Genomic DNA, 23,880 nt, shown 5'->3' with positions numbered 1-23,880 from the left:
AGACTAAATTAGTGGTGCTTTAAACAATATTATTGTTAGATAAAGGATCTATTTTATTTCTTATCTTTCTGATTATATAATGCAAGCCACTTTTGAAAAGCTTAAAAGAAAATTACAGAGGCTTGTCTGGGCCAAGAGAAGGGAACTAAGACAATTATAATAAAAAAGATTTAGACCCAAATCATAAGAGTTCTTGCTTTTATTGATTACTTTTCAAACCTTCTGGAGCTTAAAAGCAAAAGGCTTTAATGCAGGATTAAAGGTAAAGCTAATAGTCCCAGAAATCTAGTCAATTCAATAATGTTCATATGAACTAGAATATTTTAGCAAATATAATAAAAATGTTAAAAGTCTAACCCCTGACAAATGAACACTTGCAAAATCCAGTGGATCCATAAAAGGGAAATATGCAACAAGTCATATCATCTAGATGAATTCATCTGTATGGAACCAGAAATTAAAAACAGGTATAAAAATATAAAATATTTTGGTTCTCTCAGAAAACAAAATCATTGGTCATGGAATTCTCCTATGTTGCACTGCTTCTATTATTGTTACACATTGAAGTTCATATATGCCAACAACCAAATGAAAATAGCAAATGGCCACTCACACAAAAACACACGGAGTTCATTGATTTAGAAAAGTTTAAGTGGAAACAGTAAAGATGCTTTATCTTGTTTTTTAATGCATTCTGTTCAAAACTGAAGGTTCTTATTACTAACATAATAGTCAAATACCTTTGTATAAATGTGCTGTAAAGTAAGACTTGTCCTAATTTATATGTTTGGAATCTAACAAAACCATGTGTAGGGCATGGGAATGCTTGTAAAGAGGCAAGATTCCCTGTCAGTCATTTGTTGAATTTTATTTGAGCTGCATTATTAGTCTGGCTCTCGTGCTTCCAGAGCAAAGCAGTGGAGATTACCATTAAGATATCTTGGCTTGTGTCTCCTGGAATCTGTACCGATGAAAAAAATGCATGGAAAAATATAGCTTTCCTGTGAAAAATTCAAAAGTACAACCATGGTTTTAGATGCCTCTGATGGCTGAATGAAGAGGAAGTCACAGAGGAGCAAGCTACATTCACATGGAGGGGCAAAGGTGTTTGGTCCCCTTGGCCACATGCAGAACTAGTAGGAAGAAGTCAGGATTTGAATCCTCTTGAAAATAACTGTGGTCAACTCAAACACCATACCATACCAGTCCCTACCTATTCTCAGAACAAAACAAAACAAAAACTGTGGTCAAGAGTCCAGATTATAGTGTCAAAGTTACCTAGACAGAGATTCAGAATGGGGTAGACCACTGAAAGTCAAGGGCTGACAAGGGGATTCATGTGTTGTCATTAATGGAGGCATGTTCCAAAACTAGAAACTGTAGGGAGAAGATGGCTGAGGTCCTTATGGGACTCCAAAATGAAGTAACTGAATGTAAATGAAGTACTTTGATATCACTAACTAGGAAAGACCTCTCCAACTTTGTTATATCACATACTCTCCTTCATTTTCAAAATCCTGGAGGATCAAGAAGTATATAAAATGATTAGAGAGGAAGGAGAGAGGACAAGCTCAAGGAGGAAGAAAAAACAAACACCAAAATCAATTACTAACAACAAAAAAAGACTTGACTGTATCTATGGCTACTGCAACTTTCTTATTCTAGGCTTTTGTGATTGTGGAAACAAGTCAGAAATTCTAGTTTGTATCAGACAGACTGTAAAGGTTTATTTAGATTTGGTCATATTTTGTTTTTTAAAATCTTGGAAAAATTAAACTAATGAGTTGTGAAAGCAAACGGAAATATTTGGTGTTTGTTTGATACATCTCTAGTTCAGAAGGGTTGAAATTCAAGGTGCTTTAAAAAATGCAATTGCTTTTTTGTTTCACATATCACAAGTCTAGTTTGTTCACTAAAATGATACCTGGTATTCTTTTGATTTTTGATCTGCTCTCAAAACATACATGATCCCTTTTATAATATGCCACTTTGCAAAGACATCTTTGATGGGTGTTTAGCCTACAGTTGGCCCTCAGTAAAAACTAGCATTATTATTTTTTTCAATTACAATACCCATATTGTCTGTATTTTTTTCAAGAAACATTTGATGATATAAATCAATTTAATTTTGAAATATATAACATGGTATGTGCTCATATATAAAGATTATATAGATTGCATTAGATTAGTTCTTCCCTGCTGATATGCAATACAAGATTAATATGTATGTGTACATCTATCATATATAGACATTCACACATACATATACACATGCCTGTATATATGTGTGTGAGGTCACTTTCTTGACTCTTATTTTATTCATCTATTTATCTTTAATCCAAATACAGGCTCTCTTAATTACTAATATTTGTAATGTATTGACATCTAAAATCTTCTCATTTTTCAGAAAACTGTGGCAATCTATGGTTCCTTCAGCTTGCACATGTGTACTCGAATCAGGTGGGCAACCACCATAATAACTGTGCAATCAGTTATTTCTCTAAGGAGGCCTGTTTTTTTTTATTAGAAACCAAACAAAGGTATACTTATTGTACTGGGACTTCTCAGTGTACAGAGCTAAGAAATACATGAAATGTATTTAGGCACATATATATTTGCATCCATATCTATTTTAATATCAATCTGTATGTTGATCAAAATCTGTATGAGTTCATACAGAGTCCACCTAGCCATCCCTCCTTCATTATTCGTAAATCCTTTTTTTTCTTGAGTTTTCCTGACAGTGAGAAACTGGATTTCATCATCTACTATATATTTACTGATTTTCCAGTCCTAGAATATTAATAAGCAATGCCAGCATTGTTATCTTAAAACTCTGTAAAAACAAATTTATTGAAGAGTTTAAAACCAATGAACGATTATTTTTTTCTTTAGAATTTTTTACTTATAGTACATTCAATACTATAATGTAGTGTAGTCAATATTTTCTTATATACCTTCCTTTTAATATATTTCTCTTATATTTAATATTATATTAATATAGTATATTCAATATTTTCTTATATCACTTCCTTTCTTAAGTAAAAGGTAGTCCATTAGAGTATTCTTTCATACAAAATGCTTATTTCTAACCAAAATACTTAAAAAACAGAAAGTCGAATCGAACAGAGTGAGTCTTGCATTTTTGAATTAACATGTAATTTTTAAATCCTAAAGTTTTACATTAAAAACTTGAAGTTAGGATTAGTTATGGCTCTAGCCAGTTGGTTTTAATCAGATGGCATGGTATAGAACTGTTAGATTAAATTAACCAGGGTAAATGACAAAGCTATACTTTTCTAGAACAGAGAATACATCTTATAAGCAGAATGCAATAAAAATAGTATTTGAAAATTCATACCTAACATTTATATATGTTATCTTAAGTGTTCAATAGGGATAAAGAGCATTTAATGAACATATGGAATATGTTGATAGGGAAAAAGGTTGTTCTATGGTATTTGCCTTAGTCTACATAATTCATGCTCAATGATTGTGTAAATTCTGCTGTTGTAGGGGAAAATTAAGTCCTAGAAATAATTCAGAAAGATGTGGAATCCAAACCCATAAAAAATTAGGAAAGATTATCACGCATTTTCCACAAGGGCTTCCATCTTCCAGAGTTCCTTTTTAAATATTTATTTATAAACACCAAGGCTCTATGCCAACATTTTCCTGCAAACAAATAAATGGAGAAAAGAAGGAAGGGTGGAAAAGAAAAGAATATTTCATTTTCTGGAAAAAGCCAAATAATACCAATTTGGTAAAATACCATTTCTAGTCAATTCACTTTAGTGAGTTTCATGAAACCCAATAGAATTAAAATACACAACAAATCTTCACAGTACAGTGGTGTTTTGTTCCTAAAATAACTCTGTCTCTAGGGGCCTTTCTTATCCTTTCAAAAAGTATTTCTCCATGTCTTCCCACAAGCACTCCAATTACTAAAAACCCACATTATACATGCTATGCAGTTTGATACCAAATTGGATCTATCTCATCATTGAAGTCACATGAAATATATTTCGTTTTTCACCTGAAATGAAAAGGTGTCAAATCAATTCTTCCTCTCTGATTTCTGCCTTTGACTCTGGCATTATTATAAATTGCCCAGAGGCATATCTTTCCTTTTAATACCATGTCTCAAATGCACACATTCAGCAGTTGTTATTGTTCAACATTATATAACCAAAAAGAAATGCCACCTAGTTATTAAACTGTCAGAGCATTAAAAGTGAATTAATCATAACAAACTTTGTAGTATATAAAGCCATCACAACAGCCAATTTTCTTCAGAAGAGGCCTTATGAAGTGCATGGAGGGAACTAAGGGACCAAAACCAAGAGTAGGAATTTATTGTCTTTAGATATTTTAACTTGTCATGAAAAGTAACCATATGCCTCATTCCACAAAATTAGTAACAATGCAGAATTTCCCCTGACTGACCATCCTTTTATTATTTAAATAAGAACTAGTTAGGGGAATAGTGCTACTTTAAAAATAAAGTTCTTTACAGAACAGCTCTCTAGCAGACACCTGCCATTTGATTTTTAACTTTAATTTGAAGTCACCCCAGATATCTACTTGTGAATACTTTTGATTTAGCTACACATAAATTTCAATTGTAAGAAAAGCCTATTTTCATACAGAAGAAATATAGTAATGTTCTTGTTTATTCCCTCCGTGACCATATAATTGATCAAAGTCATCTTTAATTACATGATAAATTGTTTCCTAGATTGTGGAAAAATATAATCTTTTATCACCCATTTAGTGCAAACATAAGAAAAGGATTTGTATATTAACTCAAATGGAATTTTGTTGAGTTAAATTAATATAATGCACTATTGAACTTTCATCACAAACCAAACATAAGAAGAGATCCTATAAAATGAAAACCTTTGAGATAGTTGTAACATCCTACTTAGTGTTGTAAATAACAGGATTATCCAAAACAAAAGTAGCATGGCACTGAGTAACCTAAAGGACACTCCTTTCAGAGAATTAATACGGATAAGGATAATACTGCCCATATCTATGGCAAACTATCTTTCTATGTCTTGGAGCCATTCCCTGTATTTTGGACCCAGTACAACCAATGGAGATTGTCAGCAGATGCTGAAAGAACATATTTTTATTCCACCTGACCATTTGAGATGCCCACCAAAATTGAGAATTGAATTTCAGTGTCAACCAATCTATTCTAATTATCTCATTTAATCTGTCATCAATAATCTCAGCTAATTTCTACAATAAGTTCTAGTACTTATTTCTGTGTAACAATATAACTGCACGTGCAACTCTAATTAGCCACCTATCAGAAGCAATGAACTTTCATAGGTAAAGATATACATTTCTTGCACTTCTTGCTGAGACATTAATTGTCCACACCCTTCTAAGTGCAGAATGACTTGATGGATAATGATTGTCATCCTCTTATCTTGCAAATTTATCTTAATAATGGGACACTATTTTTGCAGGTTTCTGATACATAATTGACTTACAGATTCAAAAACAGATAATGTCAATCCATATGTGTCACTACTTGTTTCCATCAGGTAGAAATTCTATTAAGTATACTTTAAAATATAAAATTTCATATTTGCTACTTTCATATGGAAGTTTAATTTCCTCTTTTTTCCTTATGATCCAGAAAGAAGTTATATCTATATTTTAGAATGAATGGGAAAACATAACCTTTGTACATTCTTAATCCTGATTTTCTGACTTAGAATGAAAATGGCTCATTTGGATAGTAGAGTAGCTGGCAGGCACAACATGAAAGAATGTTGAGAGAGACGTATATGTGAAACTTATTACTAAATGTCATGTATAACCATACATCATTCCAGGGAATCACTTAGTGTACATTTAGGAGTAAGTAAGTGTTTCTATTCTCATGTAGTCATCATGCAATAGGCTCTTAATTTCATTGTCACAAGCTGGATATAGCTAGTACTCCACTAATTTAAGAAACTGGGGAGGGAGAGGAAAGGAAAAAGTCAACATGAAAGCATGGATTCATTTTTATTATTTCACCTCCATGTTCCTTTCATTATAGAATGACCAGTTTTCTCTTTTCTTACATATATTAAAGCAATTTATTTGGACAAATAAAATATCATTTAGGGAAAAATGCAAGAAATTTTATTTTTAAAGATTGTTTCCATTGCTTAGTACAAACACTACCAATCAGGTGGTGCTCCAGGGCATGCAGAAGAGGGAGTTTGAACAGTTGGATGGGACCTTTCAGCACCACCTAGTGGACAGCTTTGTACAGACACCTTTAAGTGTGCCATATAAATGAGGACTTGCCAATGGATAAAAGATCAAATAGATTTAGGGAACTCTGAGTTCACTAAAAGTAAACAAGTTCTCATACAGATCTTTTCAAAGCTTTAAATAAACAAATTTGAGCAGGTAACGGAACACAGCTGGATGGAAAATGTGGAACAACCAATGAGGAATGTTATATTAGGGTAGTTTGGGAATGATAAAATCAGGTTTTATATTCCAGATCTGTTCTATAGCATGTTACCTTAAAGGAAAGTTTTAATTTCTTTAAGTGTATTGCCTAATTAATACAATTTTAGTATTACACCTACCTTTCAAGGTTATTGTGAAATTTACCAGTGTTAGAAAAACACTAAATAACTTACAGAGAGTAATGATAAAAACTAAATCTTGTATATACTCTTAAACTTAATGTCAGCAAAGAAAACAATGAAATACATATTATGTTTTCTATCCTAATGGAATCTTTAGGAAGATAAAAATAATTGTTTTTATTTTTTAGGCTTTTCCACTGGTATATCCTGGTGCCTAAAAGTGCATACAGTGAGTCAGAACCCAGTAACATTTCTTTTTCATTTTGTTATCATTACTCTACAATTACATGCAGAACATTATGTTTACTAGGCTCCCCACTTCACTATGTCCCCCCTACGATTCCCATTACAGTCACTGTCCATCAGCTTAGTAAGATGATGTAGAATCACTACTTCTCTTCTCTGTGTTGTACAGCCCTCCCAGTGCCCCTCCCCACATTATACATTCTAATCATAATGCCCCCTTTCTTTTTCCCTGCCCTCGTCCCTCCCTTCCCACCTATCTACCCTAGTCCCTTCCCCTTTGGTAACTGTTAGTTCATTCTTAGGTTCTGTGATTCTGCTGCTGTTTTTCTCCTTCAGTTTTTCTTTGTTCTTATACTCCAAATATGAGTGAAATCATTTGGTACTTGTCTTTCTCTGCCTGGCTTATTTCACTGAGCATAATACCCTCTAGCTCCATCCATGTTGTTGCAAATGGTAGGATTTGTTTTCTTCTTATAGCTGAATAATATTTCATTGTATATATGTACCACAGCTTCTTTATCTTTTCATCTACTGATGGACACTTAGGTTGCTTCCATTTCTTGGTTATTGTAAATAGTGCTACGATAAACATAGGATTACATCTTCAAACTGGGCTGCTGTATTCGTAGGGTAAATTCCTAGAAGTGGAATTCCTGGGTTAAATGGTATTTCTATTTTGAGCTTTTTGAGGAACCTCCATACTGCTTTCCACAATGGTTGAACTAATTTACATTCCCACCAGCAGCGTAGGAGGGTTCCCCTTTCTCCACAACCTTGACAACATTTCTGGTTGTTTATCTTCTGGATGGTGGCAATCCTTACTGGTGTGAGGTAATACCTCACTGTGGTTTTAATTTGAATTTCTCTGATGACAAGCGATGTGGAGGATCTTTCCATGAGTCTGTTGGCCATCTGAATTTCTTCTTTGGAAAACTGTCTATTCAGCTCCTCTGCCCATTTTTTAAATTGGATTATTTGCTTTTGTTTGTTGAGGTGCATGAGTTCTTTATATATTTTGGATGTCAACCCTTTATTGGATCTGTCATTTATTAATATATTCTCCCATACTGTAGAGTACCTTTTTGTTCTATTGATGGTGTCCTTTGCTGTACAGAAGCTTTTCAGCTTGATATAGTCCCACTTGCTCATTTTAGCTTCTGTTTCCCTTCCTCAGGGAGATATGTTTATGAAGAATTCACTCATGTTTATGTCCAAGAAGTTTTTGCCTATGTTTTTTTCTAACAGTTTTATGGTTTCATAACTTACATTCTGGTTTTTGATCCATTTTGAATTTACTTTTGTGTATGGAGTTATACAATGATCTAGTTTCATTCTCTTACATGTAGGTATCCAGTTTTGCAACACCAACTGTTGAAGAGGTCGTCATTTCCCCATTGTATGTCCATGGCTCCTTTATCGTATATTAACTGACCATGTATGTTTGAGTTAGTGTCTGGAGTCTCTATTCTGTTCCACTGGTCTGTGGGTCTGTTCTTGTGCCAGTACCAAATTGTCTTGATTACTGTGGCTTTGTAGTAGAGCTTGAAGATGGGGAATGAGATCACCCCAACTTTATTCTCCCTTCTCAGGATTGCTTTGGCTATTCGGGGTCTTTGGTGTTTCCATATGAATTTTTGAACTATTTGTTCTAGGTTGTTGAGGAATGCTGTTGGTAATTTGATGGAGATTGCATCGAATCTGTATATTGCTTTGGGCAGGATGGCCATTTTGACAATATTAATTCTTCATAGCCAAGAGCATGGGATGAGTTTCTGTTTGTTAGTGTCCTCTTTAATTTCTCTTAAGAGTATCTTCTGGTTTTCAGGGTATAGGTCTTTCACTTAAGTTTATTCCTAGGTATTTTATTCTTTTTGATGCAATTGTGAATGGAATTGTTTCCTGATTTCTCTTTCTATTAGTTCATTGTTAGTGTATAGGAAAGCCATAGATTTCTGTGTATTAATTTTGTATCCTGCAACTTTGCTGAATTCAGATATTGTTCTAGTAGTTTTGGAGTGGAATCTTTAAGGTTTTTTATGTACAATATCATGTCATCTGCATATAGTGACAGTTTAACTTCTCCCTTACCAATCTGATTTAGTTGTATTTCTTTGTTTTGTCTAATTGTCGTGGCTAGGACCTCCAGTACTATGTTGAATAATAACAGTAGGGAGAGTGGGTGTCCCTGTCTTGTTCCCGATCTCAGAGGAAAAGCTTTCAGCTTCTTGGTGTTCAGTATGATGTTTACTGTGGGTTTTTTTTTCATATATGGTCTTTATTTTGTTGAGGTACTTGCCCTCTATGCCCATTTTGTTGTGAGTTTTATCATGAATGGGTGTTGAATTTTGTTGACTGCTTTTTCAGTATCTATGGAGATGATCATGTGGTTTTTGTCCTTTTTGTTGATGTGGTAGATGATGTTGATGGACTTTCGAATGTTGTACCATCCTTGCATCCCTGGAATGAATCCCACTTGGTCATGGTATACGATCCTTTTGATGTATTTTTAATTTTGTTTGCTAATATTTTGTTGAGTATTTTTGTATCTACATTCATCAGGGATACTTCTCTGTAATTTTCTTTTTTGGTGGCATCTTTGCCTGGTTTTGGTATTAGGGTGATGTTAGCTTCATAGAATGAGTTTGGGAGTATTCCCTCCTCTTCTATTTTTTTGGAAAACTTTAGTGAGGATGGGTATTCTGTCTTCTCTGTATGTCTGATAAAATTCTGAGGCAAATCCATCCTGCCCAGGGGTTTTGTTCTTGGGGAGTTTTTTTTAATATCTCTTCAATTTCTTTGATGGTAATTGGTTTGTTTAGATTTTCTGTTTCTTCCATGGTCAGTCTTAAAAAGTTGTATTTTTCTAGGAAGTTGTCCATTTATTCTAGGTTTTCCAGCTTGTTAGCATAAGTTTTCATAGTAGTCTCCAATAATTCTCTGTATTTCTGTGGGGTCCATCGTGATTTTTCATTTCTTGTTTCTGATTCTGTTGATGTGTGTTGATTCCCTTTTTCTCTTAATAAATCTGGCTAGAGGCTTATCTATTTTGTTTATTTTCTCAAAGAACCAGCTCTTGGTTTCATTGATTTTTCTATTGTTTTATTCTTCTCAATTTTATTCATTTCTTCTCTGATCTTTATTATGTCCCTCCTTCTTCTGACTTTAGGCCTCATTTGTTCTTCTTTTTCCAATTATGATATTTGTGATCTTAGGCTATTCATTTGGGATTGTTCTTCCTTCTTTAAATATGCCTGAATTGCTATATCCTTTCCTCTTAAGACTGCTTTTGCTGCGTCCCACACACTTTGGGGCTTTGTGTTGTCATTTATTTCCATATATTGCTTGATCTGTATTTTGATTTGGTCATTAGAAGTATGTTGTTAAGCCTCCATGTGATTGTTAGCCTTTTTACTTTATTTATACAATTTATTTCTAGTTTTATACATTTATGGTCTGAAAAGTTGGTTGGTGTATTTTCAATCTTTTTGAAATTACTGAGGCTCATTTTGTGGCTCAGTATGTGGTCTATTCTAGAGAATGTTCCATGTGCACTTGAGAAGAATGTGAATCCTGTTGCTTTGGTATGTAGAGTTCTATAGATGTCTGTTAGGTCCATCTGTTCTGTGTGTTGTTCAGTGCCATTGTGTCCTTACTTATTTTCTGTCTGATGGATCTATCCTTTGGAGTAAGTGGTGTGTTGAAGTCTCCTAAAATGAATGCATTGCATTCTATTTCCTCCTTTAATTCTGTTAGCATTTGTTTCACATATGCTGGTGCTTCTGTGTTGTGTGCATATATATATTTACAATGGTTATATCCTCTTGCTGGACTGAGCCCTATATCATTAGGTAGTGTCTTTCTTTACCTCTTCTTACTTGCTTTATTTTGAAGTCTATTTTGTCTGATACTAGTACTTCAACACCTGCTTTTTTCTCCCTGTTGTTTGCATGAAATATTTTTTTCCATCCCTTGACTTTTAGTCTGTGCATGTCTTTGGTTTTGAGGTGAGTCTCTTGTAAACAGTATATAGATGGGTATTGCTTTTTATCCATTCTATTACTCTGTATCTTTTGATTGGTACATTCAGTCCATTTACATTTAGGGTGATTATTGAAAGATATGTACTTATTGCCATTGCAGGCTTTAGATTTGTCGTTACCAAAGTTTCAAGGTTAGCTTCTTTACTATCTTTCTGTCTAAGTTAACTCACTTATTGAGCTATTATAAACACTGTCTGATGATTCTTTATTTCCCTCCCTTCTTATTCCTCCTCCTCAATTCTTTATATGTTTTGTGTTTTATTCTGTGCTCTTTTGTGTTTCCTTTGCTTTTGTGGGTAATTAATTTTATGTTTTGCCTTTAGTTAGTGTTTGTTTGGTCTGCTTTCTTTGCTGTGATTTTATTTTCTCTTGTGACGTCTATTAAGCCTTAGGAGTGCTCCCATCTAGAGAAGTCCCTCTAAAATACCCTGTATAGGTGGTTTGTGGGAAGCAAATTCCCTTAACTTTTGCTTCTCTGGGAATTGTTTAATCCCTCCTTCATATTTAAATGATAATCATGCTGGATATAGTATTCTTGGTTCAAGGCCCTTCTGTTTCATTGCATTAAATATATCATGCCATTCTCTTCTGGCCTGTAAGGTTTCTGTTAAGAAGTCTGATGATAGCCTGATTGGTTTTCCTTTTTAGGTGACCTTTTTCCTCTCTCTAGCTGCCTTTAAAATTATGTCTTTGTCCTTGAGCTTTGCCATTTTAATTATTATGTGTCTTGGTGTTGTCCTCCTTGGGTCCCTTCTGTTGGCATTTCTGCAGTCTTCTGTGGTCTGAGTGACTATTTCCTCCCCCAGTTTGGGGAAGTTTTCAGCAATTACTTCTTCAAAGACACTTTCTATCCCTTTTTCTCTTTCTTCTTCTTCTGGTACCCTATAATGTGGATATTGTTCCTTTTGGGTTGGTCACACAGTTATCTTAATATTGTTTCATTCCTGGAGATCCTTTTACCTCTCTCTGTGTCAGCTTCTATGCATTCCTGTTCTCTGGTTTCTAATCCATCAATGGCCTCTTGCATCTCATCCATTCTGCTTTTAAATCCTTCCAGAGTTTGTTTTATTTAGTCTAACTCCCCAGGTTCCTTTTCAGGGGAGACTGTCTGGGTTAATCTGGTCTGTATCAAATTCTTCTGCCTTTTCATGCCGATAGAGATAGTCATGGGTAATTGGCACATGTCTGCTGGGAGAATGTCCCTTCTTGCTTGTTTGTGGCCTTCCCCTCCTGGGAGAACAGTGACCTTTAGCGATTTGTGCCAGGAAGTTGCACACAAATGGGGTTTCTGAATCTTGCCTGGCCACTGTGAAGTTGAAGCTCTGAGCCCAGTTCCTATGGGCATGGCTGCTCTCAGGCTGCCACTCTGCTATGGCAGGGCCATGCTGTAGTAGGAATGGGCGGGAGGCTGTTTATTGCCATGAGGGGCCTCAGAGCTGCACTGCCACCTGGGGGTTAGGGCGCTTGGAGTTCCCAGGGTTCCCAGCAGCTGAGCTAGTTGTGTCTGGACACCTCCATCCAGATGTGGGGTGCCTGTCCCTTTAAGACTTTCAAAAAGCACTCTCTTTTCTTTGTCCCGGGAGTTCAGGCTGTGGGGGATGTGCTTGCAGATTTTACTGTCCCGTTTCCCTAGTATCCAGCACCCCATGCACTATGTGTCTGCACTCTGGTACAGATGGCTTGGGCTGGGTATTTAGAAGTCCTGGGATCCCTCTCCCTCCCTGCTCTGACTCCTCTCTTCCCACAGGGAGCTGGGGTGAGGGGCACTCAGGTCCTGCTGGGCTGTGGCTTGTATCTTACCCCCTTCATTAGGTGCAGGGTTCTGCAGGTGCAGACATAGTCTGGCTGTTGTCCTGTATCTTCTGGTCTCTCTTTTCAGAATAGTTGTGTTTGTTGTATTTTCAAAAACATATGTTTTTGGGAGGAGACATGTGCTGCTCTCCTCACACCACCATCTTGGCTCCTCCTCAGAACCCAGTAATATTTTTAAAGAAGTGAATGAGTGAAGTGAGAAAACACCATTTAAAAATTATGCAGTTTGATTATAGAGTCTGTGATCTCATCCACAATTTGTTAAGGATTTCAACAAAAAGTGTAGTTACTTGATTTTTTGTTTTTATTTTTTCTTGGATGAAGTGTTTGAAATAAAATTTTAAACAACTAAATTAATAGGTTTTATTTTTTTGTGCTTCTGTGAAATTTTTATATTTATTCATTTATTTAACAATCATTTATTAAATAATGACTGTGTATGAGATACTGATCTAAAAACTGAAAACCTGGTATCAAAATGAAGGATAAACTCTGACTTTCAGCTCTAATAAAACAGAGGAGACAAACGTGTAAATAATTACTTATAAACACAGTCCAAGTGATGATTTATTTGTTGGTTATTGGGAACCTACTAGGTTCCTGGCACTGCACTAATGAACTGATGAGATCATGAGGAAGAACAACTATTTTGATGTGTTTTATACAAAACAGCAGAAAGTTTTCAGAAAAGGAAAACAGGTAATTTAAAGATCACAAGCAGCAAGTTCAAAAATGGGACTTGGTCATCTCTGAAACCACCTGTATGGAGAGTACAGAAAGAAAATAGAAAGCTGCTTATACCAACAATTATTCACCATCTATAAAGTACCTGACACATATTGAGACCTCAAACATCATGTTTTAATAAGTGAATAAATGATGGTATAAACAATTATTCTTAAGGAGCTGGAAGTAGAAGAGATTTAGACTGAGAAAGTATTTTCAATCTTCATTTTGCATTTTCATTGCTTGGGAAAAAAATGTTCTTTACTTCTGAATGTCCACTCTCAATGACTGATTCTATAGCTATCAGAATACCTTACAATCAGAAAATTCATCCTAAGTAAACTGAATTTAATATAAAGTTGACAAAAAATATAAAGATATATAATATACACATTTATTTTATTTATAAAAATGGAGTCAAGAACAAGTATGGAAATAAAACAAATTAACAGGAAGAATTTCTACTAGACATTATTTAGAAAAATGTCACTATATACTTAGAAACATCTGTCAAATAAGTCATTTGAAAAACAATCATGAGTTAAAGAAAAGACACGTTGGCAAAGACACCAGGCAAAAGTGATGGATCAAATCAGAGAGCAAGGGTAAAAGCAGACTCACTAGAATTGTGGATTGCCATATCTGACTTTGTTTTTCCATTCTAATTGTCATTTTGCAGCTAAGACTAATATATAATAGTGCTGAACTTTTCTCAGAAAATATTTTGTAGTCAATATGTTTCTGGTGGAATGCATCGTGTTTTCCCGATTCTTGTCTTCTCAAAGGAAAGAATTCATTTGAGAGACATGATAGCAAGGAAAAGCAGAGAGAAATTTATTGGGTTAAAGCAAAAAGTACACTCTCAAGACAGAAGAGCAACTAGAAACAGCCCCACTATTAGGATAAAAATCTATGTCCTTTGACCAGTTTATTGATAGCTCTAGGTTGTATGACCTTTTTCTCAGTGTGCAGGCACCTTACCCATAAGTACCTAAGTGAAGCCCCTAGGGGGGCCAAAACCACAATGCTAATTGGATTTAGATGTTATTTGAATGAGTTGATGTTACTTTCAGACAAGGTCTTTAGACCTTGTGCATGCCCTGTAATCAGGGAAGCCCCTGTGGTCCTGGGCCTACCGACCATCTAGGTGTCTTTGACTGTCTGGGCCTCCTGGTAAGTTAGGCATGCATGACTGTGGAACTGGGTACTAAGGAGGGCTTAGGGGTTGGCCAGGAAGGAGACTTCCTTGGTGGTGGGTTGGCCCCTTTTTCCTGCTTATGTCTAACTGCCCACTCTAACAAAAATAATCTTAAAATTACAACATGCTTCAGAAACTTAAATATCAAGGTAAATTTATTTCCCAGTCATTCAAAAGCCTGAGTAGAGCGGTGTGTGCTTGCCTGAGAGACCAGCTAGCCAACCCCAAGGACCTTCCTGGGTCACACTGATCACCTTGAGTTTACAATAAAATGATTTCTTCCCTCAGTCTTTCAGGAGCAGACAACTAACTTTTTTCAACATTCAAATGTAGAATTTGTTTCTCAGAAGAAGATATTTATTAACTAAGATCATAAAACTGTTTTATACAACTTAAATGAAAACTTAGTTGTAAGTAGGATTTATTGTCATAGGTTTCAGACTACCAAAATATATATATAAATTACATGGGAAAAAGATAAGGTTGTGATATGGGCTCCAGGGATTCAATGATAAAAGTTAATTGAATATTTGTGGTAGACTGCAATGATGACTTCATTTCTTTGTTCTCACCTTTACATATGCCTTTCATCATGTTATCCCGTAGTTCTTCACAGTAAATGAGTTTCTTTACCTAAGCCTTGTGTCTGTGATGACCTTTGAATTTGTCTTAGATAAGTGATTGAGGTAAAATGCTGATATGCCTGCACCAAGCTCAGGCTTCAAGAAGCATTGTGTGGTTTTCATTTGTGTTCTGTGCTTCCACCTTCATTATGATGATAGGGCAGGGCCAGCCTGCTAGATGAGTGACAGCATTTGAGGCCAGCCTAGATCAGCCAATAGATTTAAGTTCAGTCAAGATCATCAGAACCTAGTCATTATCTAATTGGCTTAGATACAAGAGTCATAAACTCTTATTGTTGTATGTCACTGAGCAACACAACTGTGGCAATAGTTCATTGATCTAATGTTAAACAGAATCAAATTAAGCTATCGTAAAGGCTTCATCCATGAAAGGAAGCTGTTTGAGCATGTGCTCTTGCATCTGTCTCAAAACACCAGTGGCCCTACCTATACATTTGGACTACTTGACTAAAATGTCCTCATCCACAACATATATGAATATATACCAATGGCTTTTTATTTTCTAGGGCCACTTTTCTTACAGATTTGTATTAAATGATGTGGTGTCTACATGTGTCATTTATGACATGTATGTTATTAAAGGTCTAATTCTTTAGAGAAAATTGATCACACATATATACACACATGTTTATATGTATGAAATACACTAGTACTCTCTCCATTTAGTTAAAATGTCATATACTTTGAAAATAGGTTCCTTCCACTTGTACCTATCTTTTCCATTAATTTGCACAACTTTATTTTCATTTGTTTTGCTCTTTGAAATCTTATGCTCCATCACTCAATTTAAATTAAGCTAATTAATTGAGTTATTAAACAATTATGTACTTCTGAATTGTACACTATTAAAAAATTTACATGTTTAATATCCTAAATTCTTAGCTCATTAAGAGAATGACTAAATCTTTTTCACTTTACCTCCTTTATTCTCCTCCTTGACTCTCCTCTGTCCCCCAGTAATAAGAATAAACCTATACAGATAGTAAAGATATAATAAATGTTTGCTAACCTCAGTTTATTATTGAAAGTTAATTTGTTACATAATTTGAAGAACTTATGCTTTGGATTTTATCATTTTTCAGGTAGTTTAGCTCATTATGTCATTGATTTGAAGTTGATGATGCCACTAGATTTCACTCCCATATTAATTTCCTAGGTCTTTTGTTTACTACATGGTAACATCAGCTGAGTGGCTTAAAATATGAGAATTTATTGTCTGATAGTTCTGGAGGCTAGAAGTCTGAAATCAATGCCATCAGAGCCACGCTCCCTCCAAGACTCTGAGTAGAATCCCTCTTTGCCTCTTAGCTTTTGGTGGTGGCTAGAAGTCCTTGGTAATCTTTGGCTTCCAACTACATCCTTCCAATCTCTGCTTCTGTCATCACACTGTGTTCTTCCTGTACATCTGTCTTCTGTTCTTATAAGGAAACCAGTTGCATTGGATCCACCCTAATAAAACAATTCTCTTAACTCGATTACAGCTATAAAAGATCTTACTTCCAAATGTAGTAACATTCACAGGAACCAGGGGTTAGGACTTCAACATATCACTTTGGAGGATGCAGTTCAACCCATGACATCCTGAAGTCCCAGCTGATGTTACCCTGTTACCCCAGTCTAACTAATATCCAGAACTACTAAGAATAAATCTTGCCTAATCAATAAAATTCTAGAAAGAAAGTCTCTTCTTTTAAAATATGTCAGACATATTTATACAGGCTATAGCAACTCTCACTTAGCAAACTACTAATAGTATATACAAACTTGAGAAACCATTAACTGTTATTTTAAGGGAGAGAGTACTAAACATGGAGATTTGTCATGTCCAGCAGCACAACCATCAACAATTCTGTATGTGTGGTTTGGAAAGCAGCCAAGTGTCTATGACAGGAATCTGATTAAAAATCACAATTTACTAATTGCCTAGTGCACAATTGAATCTTACAGATAGAAGTCTCTATAAGGACATAAATGAATCTAGATATTATCTACCAGTGTTAGCAATCAATCATACAACTAATTTGTATACAAATATTGCTCAACCTATTAAAATTAAAATTAACATAATACTATTTTATGAATCATTAGTTCATAAATTTAAACTATGAGTATAATTTATTCAGAAGATTAGAAAATGGTACCCCCAAACTAATGCAAAAACATACTATTTCAATAGTAATCTCTAGATATTGTTAGCAAAGTAAGCAATGACTATTAGAATTAAGTCAGTGCCCTGAATGATCAAGTTCTGAGTAACATGTTTAAGATATATGAGATTTCTCTCAACATTATTAAAATCATATATAAAAACATATATGGTACACTTCAGTACATGTGTTGAATTGAAACTCTTTTATGCCATCATTTTAATAAGAAAACTATTTAATAAAGAAACAAGGCAGTCTAATATTGTTACAATGATATTAGTATAATTAAGAGTGTTTGCCTTTTACATCACCAAATTTTCACTCCACAATAATGTATTATAATGAAGTCCAATTTAAAGTGACTCATCTGAAGTCTCAAACATAGGTATTATGATTTGTGCAATACAAATAAAATCCATTTCAGTCAATTATCAAACTATAGAAAATGCTGAGAACTTGAGGTTTCATTCTAGGCCAATGACGAGATTAATTTAAGTGATTTTAAAGAGAAAAATGGTATCAATTACATTATCTTCTATTTTTACTGGTTAACTTCAGAGGTTTCTCAGATACTTATTAGCACCACAGCTATTGGATGTGACTAATGAATTTTTCATGCTGAAAATGCTCAATCAGAGAGGGAAAATTTGAATATAAAACCTGCATTACACCTATGTAATTATTTGAATAATTATTATAGTTATTATTTAATAGGTGTGTCATTACTATTAAAACTATCATTTATATGTAGTTCTAAAAATAATGATAGAAATCCTTATGACATAATAATAAGAAGAAATTTATTTAAGTATTTTTAGAAATACATTTCCCTAGTTCCTGGCACAGAGCTCCTAAAATTTTTGGAATTTCTGGAGTGACAGAGTGAAAGGAGTGTCATTTATTATTCTAGTAATAAACGCTTTTCAACCACATATGGGTTTATGCTAATGAGGTGACTCTTGGAAGATGGGTTGGATATTAGAAAGACCAAACCATAATTAGAGGGTTGGAACTTTCAAGCCCACCCCCAACCTTCCAAGCTCTGGAGTAGGGAAACAGGCTGGAAGTTTACTTGATCACCAATGTCAAATGACTTTGTCAATCACACCTATCTAGTGAAGTCTCCATAAAACTCCTGAATGATGACATTTGAAGATCTTCTGAGTTGGTGAATATTCTGAGGTTCTGAGGGGGTTGTCATCCAAGAGAGGACATGGAAACTGTACCCCTTCCTCATACCTTCTCTATGTGTTTCTTCCATGTGGCTGTTCCTGAGTTGTATCCTTTCCCTCAGCTCTATAAGATGTTATAACAAATTACTGAACTTGAGAAGTGGGTCTTGAGAACCCCTGTTGTGTAGCCAAGTTACACAGATGTGTTTTATCTTGGTATCCACTAATTGTGATTGGAGTCTTAAGTATTGGGCAGACTGGACCCTTAACCTGTGGGGTCAGGATTGCTATTAAACAAAATCCACACCTTTTGTTTTGGAAGTATTGTGAATATTAAAGGATTAGAAGTCCTTCTGTAATATCTACTCAACAAGCCATCATATACCTTAAAAAATGGAACACTTTTTCAGTTAAAAACTTTGTAAATGTTCTTTTCCCTTTGATCTACCATTCAAAGTTGGCTTATATTCAAACTAAAATACCATCTGTCTCATAGACTGTGAGAGCTTAATACCTTGACAGATAGAATAGTCTTAAGGGAAGCTCAATCACTTTTGTTCATAATTACTTTTTTTTCCACTCTCTGATCTCTTATCATACTGAGGTATTTAAGAAAATACTATTTTAGTTATATGAATACTGGTGGGTTCTGTTATCTACTCAGAATTGTTTAACATAGTAGTTTGTTAACTTCACTTTTTTCAGAACTTTGTATATGTATGACTATTGGAAGATTCTGAGGTTTTGACTGTGAATATTATTAATTATCCAAGGTCATTCTCAAATATCTTTCATCTTTCTTATCATAGATGACATTTTCTGCAGTACCTAGGCATTTACAGGTGTTGGTTTACATATCCCAAATTTACCTAATTTACAACCAATTCAAATTTAACCCCACAAGCAGATTTTGACATTACAGTAGGCCTAATACTATCTTAGAGAAGATTAGCTCTTGTAGTGCATATGAGGGATGGATGGTGACTTAACCATGTGATTCATTGTTGGCAATAGTAAATTAGTCTTTAAAATAAAACAATAAAACAAAAACTTCTTCCAATGTCTTCTAAGAAAGGTAAGCCACATTATTCAATAGGTTAATCACTCAGTGTTTATTAAATTACTATTTTGAACAAGCACAGTTTTATAAACTGAAGGAGAACTTAAGCATGAAATATGCTCCTGTTGTCATTGTCATTACAGTCCACTCACAGAGAAAGAACTACCAAACAGAGAATCACATGACAGTGTACAATTATAACCTAGAATAGACTAAAATTAGCTTCATTTTATAAAGAAATAGTCTTCCATGTTTCTGCTAAAATGTAAAAATATATAACATTCTCAACTAAGTTGCTAAGTAGTTATCATTAATGATGCTTTTACACTACTGAACTTATTTCACAAGGAAATGTGTAAATTAAAATATGTTTCACCTTTGCTTGAAGGGATTATTTCTGTAAACCTGAGTAACAATGAGGATACATGCATAAGACAGATTCTACATGACCAATTAAAAATTGGAGTAGTAGTTTGGGCATACAACTTTGCTTTCAATAAAAAAATGTTCTGGAGAAATGTCCTACTGAGTCACAGTCTGCTGAACGATGTTGTGATGGTTGAAAATAGAGCTTGTATAAAAGACTTCTAGCTAAATTCAACACATGGGGAAATCAAAGACACTGGACACTTTGTTTCAAGTACAGAAGGAGGGTTAAAATGACAAGGCCCAAACAGTTCAACAACACACATATGTTAATATATTCCAGTCTTCAAAAGGCTCCAGCAAGTTGTTTACATGTCAAATAAAAAGCCCCACACAACACAGAGGTCAACTGCTGTATGTGGTAATAGAAAACTGCTGACATGTTAGTAACACTACCATCAGAAAAATAAAGGTGCAGTTTCTACATTCCTCTTGTTGACAACTCTGGGAAAAAGTGAAAACGTGCCTTCATATTCAGCACATTATGATATCACTTTTACACAGTTTAAAGCATAAATGAAGGTACAACCTATCAGCTTTTAATATTGAATTTGCATCTAATTTTTGTAGTATTGTGTTTATTTCTACTGCAAAAAAATCTGGTCTTTTGATGTGCTGGCATTAGGCAGTCAAGGTTAGAAAAGGTTAGAAGAGAATTAAAGTGAATCTCAGTAGAATAAAAGAAAAGTCAAGAATAAGATAAGCAGTGATCCCTTTACAATTATTTATTTTGAAAGGACAAAAGGAAAAGCTTACCAGCCTCACTCCCCACCCCTGTCTTTTTTCTCCCTAAGCCATGCCACTGCTTGTGTCTTCCCCTCACCTTTGCCTGTCCAAAGCTCAAAAAAATAGAAGTCACACACTTATATTGCAGAAAAAGGAATTTAGAATATCTAAAACTGAAATGAAGATATTTTGGGCAGTAATTGAAGTAAGTATTAAAATAGATGGATATTTAAATTTATATCATTTCTTCCCCTTTAGAGAAATAGAAATAAAGACTGATATTCTTTTTTTCTCTTTTAAGATTTAGATATAATATTGACAGGAAACTGGTTCACGAACAGAAAACTTCTTGATGTCCTTTTGTCTCCTCAGTTTTAAAAATTATCTGCATGAAATTAGTGGTGAAATATGGCATGATTTTATAAACATGCTACTTAAAATGATAGGCATATTCAAGTGGAGAAAGAGAAATACCAAATGATTTCACTCATCTGTGAAGTATAAGAACAAAGGAAAAACTGAAGGAACAAAACAGCAGCGGAATCACAGAACCCAAGAATGGACTAACAAGTACAAAAGGGAAGGGGACTGGGGAGGATGGGCGGGTAGGAAGGGATAAGGGGGGGAGAAGAAGAAAGGGGGTATTATGATTAGCATGCATAATGGTGGGGGGAGAAAGGGGAGGGAGGGCTGTACAACACAGAGAAGACAAGTAGTGATTCTACAACATTTTGCTATACTGATGGACAGTGACTGTAAAGGGGTTTGGGGGGGTCCTGGTATAGGGGAGAGCCTAGTAAACATAATATTCTTCATGTAATTGTAGATTAATGATAACAAAAAAAAGTAAGAAAAGGGGGATTACTCCCTGATAAGATAAAACTAACTGCAAATCACTGATTAATGCATGCTTTAAGTATCCTTAATTTTGATCATTTAAAGAATGTCAGATGATCAGCTATGGAAGTACATTGTTCTGATAATATTCCTTTCTCTTAAAAAAAAAAAGCAGTTCCTGTGTGGTGATCTCCCATAAGTTCTTCACAATGGCATTAAGGGCATATCAAAGTGTGGGCAAAGGGTTTGTTTGTATTTATACAGAGGATCAAAGCCTAATTTGGCTACCCAGAAAATGAATTAAGATACAATATGAAGAAGAACTTCCAACATCAACATTCTCTGGAATAGTCATTCCAGAAGATGATCATCAAAAAACTTCAACAAAGATCCTGGCGCTGTTGCAGTTGTAGCTGCATTCATCCCACCGGTTCCTGGACTTGCCATTGGAATGAACAAGGAGATATCTAAGCTTTCCTGTGCATACAGTAAAACAACAAATTTGACTGGATCTATACTGTCGGAACTCAACCAAGAACTAGGAGAAGTGCAAGTTGCAGCGCTCCAAAATCTTGTGACTATAGAGGATCTACTTTTAAAAGAACATATGGGATGTGAACAGTTCCCAGAAATGCATCATTTTAATATGTCTGATTTTTCTCAAACTATTCAAATTCAGTCAGACAATATCCATCATATCATTGATAAGTTTTCACAAATGCCTAGGGTGCCTAACTGGTTTTCTTGGTTTTACTGGATATGGCTGGTAATTGTAGGTCTGCTTTGGTTATGTAGCTGTATTCCTATTATGTTAATGTGCACATGCAATTTAATTTGTAGTTTAAAACCTATACATGCTTATGTTACTCTACAAGAAGATATGTCAAAGAAATAATCAATCTTCCCATGTTTTCCCCATCTGCTACTTCTAAAGCTTTTCTTCTTCCTTCCTAATTACAATCTTTAAGTAGAATTCATGCCTCATATTGAAATTACTAAGTATCATAATTCTTCCAAGTGGTAAAGATACCTCAAGACAAATGCTGGGCATAGAAGCCACAGGGCATAAATCTGCAAAGAAGTAAAAAGCTAACCTTCTCAAACAATATGGCTTCTCTCTCACTTACCGACTTTACATTTCTCTGTATCACCCTGGAAGATGACTGGTTAGCCAGAGACGGGTAAGATTCCTCAAGGGAGGAACAACCTAAGACAAGCACAGTCTCAGTGGGGACATCAGGTGAGAAATTGGGGATCAACAGAGGTGAGGCTTAGAACCTCACCCCCCTGGTTTTGAGAGAAATCTTCTGCATCTGTGGATGTTTTGTTGCCCTTGTCTAGCTTGGATTAATACTTAGTCTATAGGCACACACCTGATCATCTACATTTGCTCTCTTACAGCACTAAACTATGTTTTCTACCTTTATCTTGCATCTACCTACCACTTCAGCATTTTATTAAAAATAATAGTAATAATAATAATAATGATGATGATGGAGAAATGTGGGATTCACATATAAATCAAGTATAAAAATCAAATGAATAATCATATTTTACCTGATTGTTTATAGTTCATGATGCGTGATCAAAACCGAAAGTTTCTGTGATGACTGCCCTTGCACTGTTCACCATGTAAGAACTTATTCACTATGTAAGAACTTGTTCACCATGTAAGAACTTGTTTGTTATGCTTCAGAAGATTGGAGACTGTTGAGAATTAAGCTTGGGGTTGATTAATGATTGTGCATTGAGTCCCCTATACAGAATTTTATTGTTGTTAACAACCATATGATCAATAAATATGAGAGATGCCTTCTCAAAAAACAATTGCAGGCTCCTGAGGGGGAGGAGCTGCCTCATCCCCAGGTTGTGGAGCACTCTGTGCTCCACCCCTATACACAGGATGAGCTGGTGGACATGGGCAACCAATATTGGCAGAAGCCATTGAAACCTCTGCCTACATGGCTTTTACATCACTGGGATATGGGAGTGGAAACATTGTTATACCAGATTTTGAAATGAGTAGACTGGCTTCCTTGATGACTCACACTTCCCTCCAGCAGCAGTTGCAAAGTGCCCATCACACCTCAGGGTATCAGGTGCTTCTGGAATGGCTGACAGCTGCCATCAGGGCAATTTGTCCTAATCAAGGTGATTTACCAGATTTACCCACTAGTTGGAAAATGTATGTAGAGCTCCAACCTAGTACTGCAGGAATTGGGTATGAAAAATATTGTC

Source organism: Manis javanica, chromosome 5, assembly GCF_040802235.1.
Source record: "Manis javanica isolate MJ-LG chromosome 5, MJ_LKY, whole genome shotgun sequence".
NCBI lineage: Eukaryota > Metazoa > Chordata > Mammalia > Pholidota > Manidae > Manis > Manis javanica.
The sequence above is the reverse complement of the archived record's forward strand: the minus strand, read 5'-3'. Positions refer to the sequence as shown.